The sequence below is a fragment of the Ursus maritimus genome, unplaced genomic scaffold (assembly GCF_017311325.1).
Source record: "Ursus maritimus isolate PB19 unplaced genomic scaffold, ASM1731132v1 scaffold_3, whole genome shotgun sequence".
Lineage (NCBI taxonomy): Eukaryota > Metazoa > Chordata > Mammalia > Carnivora > Ursidae > Ursus > Ursus maritimus.
The window spans coordinates 28,358,378-28,363,829 of record NW_024425563.1 but is presented as its reverse complement, the minus strand read 5'-3'; the positions used below and the strand labels follow the sequence as shown (position 1 = coordinate 28,363,829).

At 36.8% G+C, this 5,452-nt stretch overlaps 1 protein-coding gene across 1 annotated transcript in view; it reads left to right on the top strand.

Annotated features, from left to right (window-relative positions):
• The window catches only part of PTPRZ1 (protein tyrosine phosphatase receptor type Z1), a 114,639-nt gene that overhangs the window by 48,361 nt on the left and 60,826 nt on the right, over positions 1-5,452 (top strand). The gene's annotated exons all lie outside the window — the stretch shown is intronic.

Here is a 5,452-nt window from a genome sequence, read left to right as displayed (position 1 = left end):
ATAGGTCTTCCTACCTGGTAATGAAAGTTCTCCAGTAACTTTGTTATTGCTCAAAATTGCCTTAACTGTTCTTTTCATTTCCGTTCAATTTAAATTTTAAAATCAGCATGTCAGTAAATACACACACATACACACATGTACAAAAGTCTCTGGGATTTCGATAAGATTTGTTGACTCCATAAATCAATTTGGGGACAATCAACACCTTCACAATACTAAATCTTCCAACCCACAGATTTGGTATTTCCCATCATTTTAAGGTTTTATCTAATTCTTTCAAGAAAGTTTTGTAATTTTCAACATAGATGTTGTACACATCATTTGTTAGATTTACTTATATTTGATATTTTGTTGTTATGAGTTACATTGTTTTAAATTTCCTTTTCTATTGCTTGTTATTGGTACGTAGAAATATAATTAATTTTGGTATATTGGTCTTATGTACAGTGACTTTACTAAACACACTTATTAATTCTAAGCCTGTAAATTCTTTTCAATATTTTACATGCACAATCATGTATTTGCAAAATATGATGGTATCATTTGTTCATATCCTACCTTTATGACTTTTTTTCTTTTTCTTACTTTATTGCACTGGCCCAGTTCTCCAGTTCAGTGTTAATTAGAAATAGTGATAGCAGGATTTTTTTTGTCTCATTCTTTATCTCTAGGGGAAGCTTGCCCAGTAAGTCATTCTTAAATACAGTATTTATTATAGGTTTTTGAAGATAATCTTCACCACAATAAGGTTTTGTTTTTATTTTCTACAAACTGGTATAAGTCTTCTCCAATGATTTTACTATATCTATTAAGATGGTTATATGATTTCTGAATATCTTTTATATGTAAAATAATCTCTCCAGTATCTTGCTAGTATAAAGTTGAAACATTTAACCCTATGTAGTGATACATGTAAGGAAATTCAGAATATGCTGGTTTTATCACCATTTTGAAATATAATTGTCTTAAAATTTCATTTCTTATTTAATCTATAACAAACCAAATATCTCTGTTTCATAGAAGCTTTGAAGTGCTAAGCTCCAGTATTGAGATTCCAACTGTTGTTACTTTGTAGGGAAACAGGCTGCATTAGATCCCTTCATACTGCTGAACCTTCTGCCAAACTCAACTGACAAGTATTACACTTACAATGGCTCATTGACATCTCCTCCCTGCACAGACACTGTCGACTGGATTATTTTTAAAGATACAGTTAGCATCTCTGAAAGCCAGGTAATCTTGGCAATTCAAACAAAGGCAGTAATTTGAAGCAATTTAAAAATAATTATTTTCTAAACTTTACTACTGAATACCTATTTTAAAGCATTTCCAGATGCCTTTGAAGCAGATATGTTAAATTGTATGTTAAATGATTTTTTTTCCAGTTGGCTGTTTTTTGTGAAGTTCTTACAATGCAACAGTCTGGTTATGTCATGCTGATGGACTACTTACAAAATAATTTTCGAGAACAGCAATACAAGTTCTCTAGGCAGGTGTTTTCCTCATATACTGGAAAGGAAGAGATTCATGAAGCAGGTATGTATTGAGATATAATTTTTCTACTATTTTTATAGATTCAATGTTATAGGAGGTAATTGCAGAATAATGGAAAATATACAAGACTTAGATTTTTAGAAATATTTTTTTATTAACTTTCTAGCTATAGGTAAGCTATTTAACTTCTCTGAATCTCAGTTACCACATTTATAAAATAGCATTTAAAAACAGCTCTTCTGGGGCACCAGGGTGGCTCAGTCAGTTAAGTGTCTGCCTTTGGCTCAGGTCATGATCCCAGGGTCCTGGGACTGAGCCTTGCATTGTGGGATCCCTCCTTCTCCTTCTCCCTCTGCCCCGCCCCACTGCTTGTGCTCTCTTTCTCACTCACAAATAAATAAATAATATATTTTAAAAACATTAAAAAAATAAAAATAAAAACAGCTGTTTTTGGGGCGCCTGGGTGGCTCAGTCAGTTAAGTTTCCCACTCTTGATTTCGGCTCAGGTCATGTTCTCAGGATCGTGAGACTGAGCCCGTCCACACTCAGCATAGAGTCTGCTTGAGATTCTCTCGCTATCTCTCTCTCTTAAAATAAATAAATAAAATCTTCTGAATAAACAATTAATAAAAATAGCTGTTCTTCCCCCACACAAATAACCCCATTTTGCAGATGAGAAATACTGAGATTCAGTAAGGACAGTGATTTTTTAAAACACACGGTAATAGATGGCAAAGCCACATACACAAATGTCCAGATTCACTTTATGGTGTTTGTCTGTGCTATGAGCTCTAGAAAATGAATGAACAAGGGGATGAGGGGTGCAGAGCTTGGGGAGATCACTTCTGGTTGGGGTGGTCAAGAGCCTGTCTAAGAGAACGACATTTGAGCTGGGTCTTGGCACGTGATTGGGGTTTTAAAGTGCTCATCTTTGTGTTAGCAGCTCTGAGGGGAGAACATAGCACGCAGTAGGGATTGAAAGCAAATGCACTGAGTTACTAATGTATAAAAAGGGAATCTTCCCTCCAGTTTCCTTCTTTGGGGCAAAAGAAGTTCGTTAGGCTCAAGCAATGTAGAGAACACCAGGGGCAAGTCTCTGCAGTGCCTCTGTGTCTTTTGAAGTTGACCCACAGTCAGAAGCCTTTGAAAATGTCCGGAGGACACAATCAGATGCATCCATCGAGTTTTCCTTTTCAGTTTATACTGATAGTGTCCTGCTTGATGAAAGAGATAGGTGAAGGACCTTTGCTCTGGGGACTCAAAACCTTTTCCAAGTACATGGCCTTCTTTGATCTCGGCTGTACAATGAATTTTTGGCCATCTATAATATTAATCTAATAATCATCCGCTCTTGAAGATTAACATTCAAACAGCATGTTTTTATTATTTTAATGTAATGTTTGTGAGAATTATTTATCCTTTAACAACAACAAAATAGAGCACAACAATGATGAATAGCTACATTTAACGTGACCATAAATTTCTAATTGAATTGCCCCAAAGTGAGGAAATTTCATTATATTTCTACCAGCAATACTAAATACTATAACATTCTGTCTGGTAAATAATAGACAATTGATTAGGGGGGAAAAATCTACATTTAACCATCTCCTTTTAGAAAAGACAATAGACTAAATAACAAATGAGATAAATGTGATTTTTCTTTTCTATGTACTTTTGTCATTTGTATTTTATTAAAACCTCGCAGGGCTTTCCGTTGCTTTTAGAATAAAATCCCAACCACTCATCATTGCATGGTCCTGTTTAGCACTTGCTAGTCTTAGCATTTATTCTCTGCCACTAGCTTCCTTCTCTTGTCCTGAATGAGCTCTTTGATGTCCCCTGACGATGGAAGACCACATTCTCCCACGTTACATATGACGCGCTATTTCCTTGCCAAGGCATGCTCTTCCCTTCTGTCTTCACTTGCTTGCCTCCCCGTCCTTCTTCAAGACGCAAGCAGACTTGGCATCGACTGGGGCTCCATCTCTGAGTCTGTCTCCAGCCTCGTCAAGCCTGGCTGGGGCCCAGGCACAGGACTGCGTGCTCGTGAGGGGGCCGTGGCCACAGAGTACGAAATCAGTGAGGCATCCAAAGTGCATAGCAGTTGCCGCAGTCTGACAGTTGTCTGTTTACTTCTTCGTCTCCCCCACTGGACACGGAGCCCGTGAAAGAAGTAACTAAATCTTTACCTCCATTGCTGGGCTAACATAAAGCTCTCATTCACCCAATACTCACCAAATGACTGAAAGAATCCATTTTTATATAATAAAAATACGGCAGGGGTGCCTGGGTGGCTCAGTCAGTAGGGTGTGCGACTCTTCATCTCAGGGATTTGAGTTCAAGGCCCACGTTGGGCATGGCGCCTACCTAAAAAAAATTTTTTTTAAAAAATGACATTGGCTTTTTTCACAAACTGGAATGATTGAATTCTTAGTTTTTCCATCATGAGCATTTGCATTCAACAAGTCTTTATTATAATTTGCCGAGGGCATATTCCTAGGATGGTTTTCTTCTTAATGGACGTATTATCCCTCTTCTACTTTCTGGGACTGAATTTGAGAATAAAAATTGAGGATTGCATTTATGTCCAGGATTTAATCTTTATTAAATTTAATCTGAAAACAAGTTTTTATTACATGAGCCTTATTAAAAAGGCAGGAAACACAGATAAACACACAGAAAAAATTAAAATTCCCTATATGGGATTTGGGGACTTTCTCTTTAATTAAAAATATATTCTTATATCTCACAAAAATGAGACTACAGTAGATATATGTTTGTCGATTTTATTTTACTCAATGATACAATATATCATTAATGCACCATTCTTAATTTTGTGTAGTAGTCCATTGTATAGCCATAACAGTTTACTAAACCAGTTCCTCAATTTTGGATGCTCAGTTTATATTTATATATTTTGATATTATAGATACCTAGCATCCTCATTTTGACCAAGAGAGAAGGGGTGGCGTGCAAATTGTCAGAATTCAGCTTTCAGTAAGTGCATTGTGGAAAAATATATTTTGCAAAAAACATTGCAAATAATTGCAAAAACCATGTTAGGTCTATATATCTATGTAAACTCCTTGAAGATAGAGATGAAGCCTTACTCATTTTTGTATTCATAGCAGGAACTCAATAAAAGTTTGTGAACAAATGCTTATTTTACCAGACCATCAGTCCTCTATTTTTGCATTTTTATGTAGAGCTGCCATTTATTAGAGACATTTCTTTTTGGCATCATGGAATGGACACCGACTCTTCTAAGAATCACAGAATTTAATAGAACTTTGAAGGAGTTAGTAAAAACTGTCTTTTAGATAATGAGAAACATGTGTGAATAACCATACAAACACAGCATGAGTGTAAAGTAGGTGAAGTTCAATGTCATCCCATACCTTCCAGGCACCAGATGCTTTCCTGCTGCCTTCTTAGCAAGACTCTCCCACTAAGAAGCAGGGACCTCCTGAAGCCCAGTGGGGAAACCTTGGGCTTTATTTAAAGTCCAGTAGACTTATGGTATCAAACCTTGCTGTCGGTTCTTATTAGTTAAATAAAAATTGTCAAGTTACAAGGTGCCTGGGTGGCTCAGTTGGTTAAGCATCTGACTTTCGGTTTTGGCTCCGGTCTTGATCTCTGGGTCGTGAGATTGAGCCCGGCTAAGGGCTCTGCGCTCAGAGGGGAGTCTGCTTAAGATCTCTTCCTCTCCCACTGCCCCTCCCCTTGCTCACACGCATGCACTCTCTCTCTCTCTCTCTAATGAATAAATAAAGTCTTAAAAAATTGTCAAGTTACTTCACCTATAAAATTAGAGCTAAAAGGCCACCTTGTGAGGTTTAAATGGGCTAAAGTTTGCAAAGCAGTACAGTCCCTTGAATATAACGTGTCCTGGACTTACAGCCACTATTATTATAATGTGTGTATATATACACACTTGTGTGTGTGTGTGTGTGTG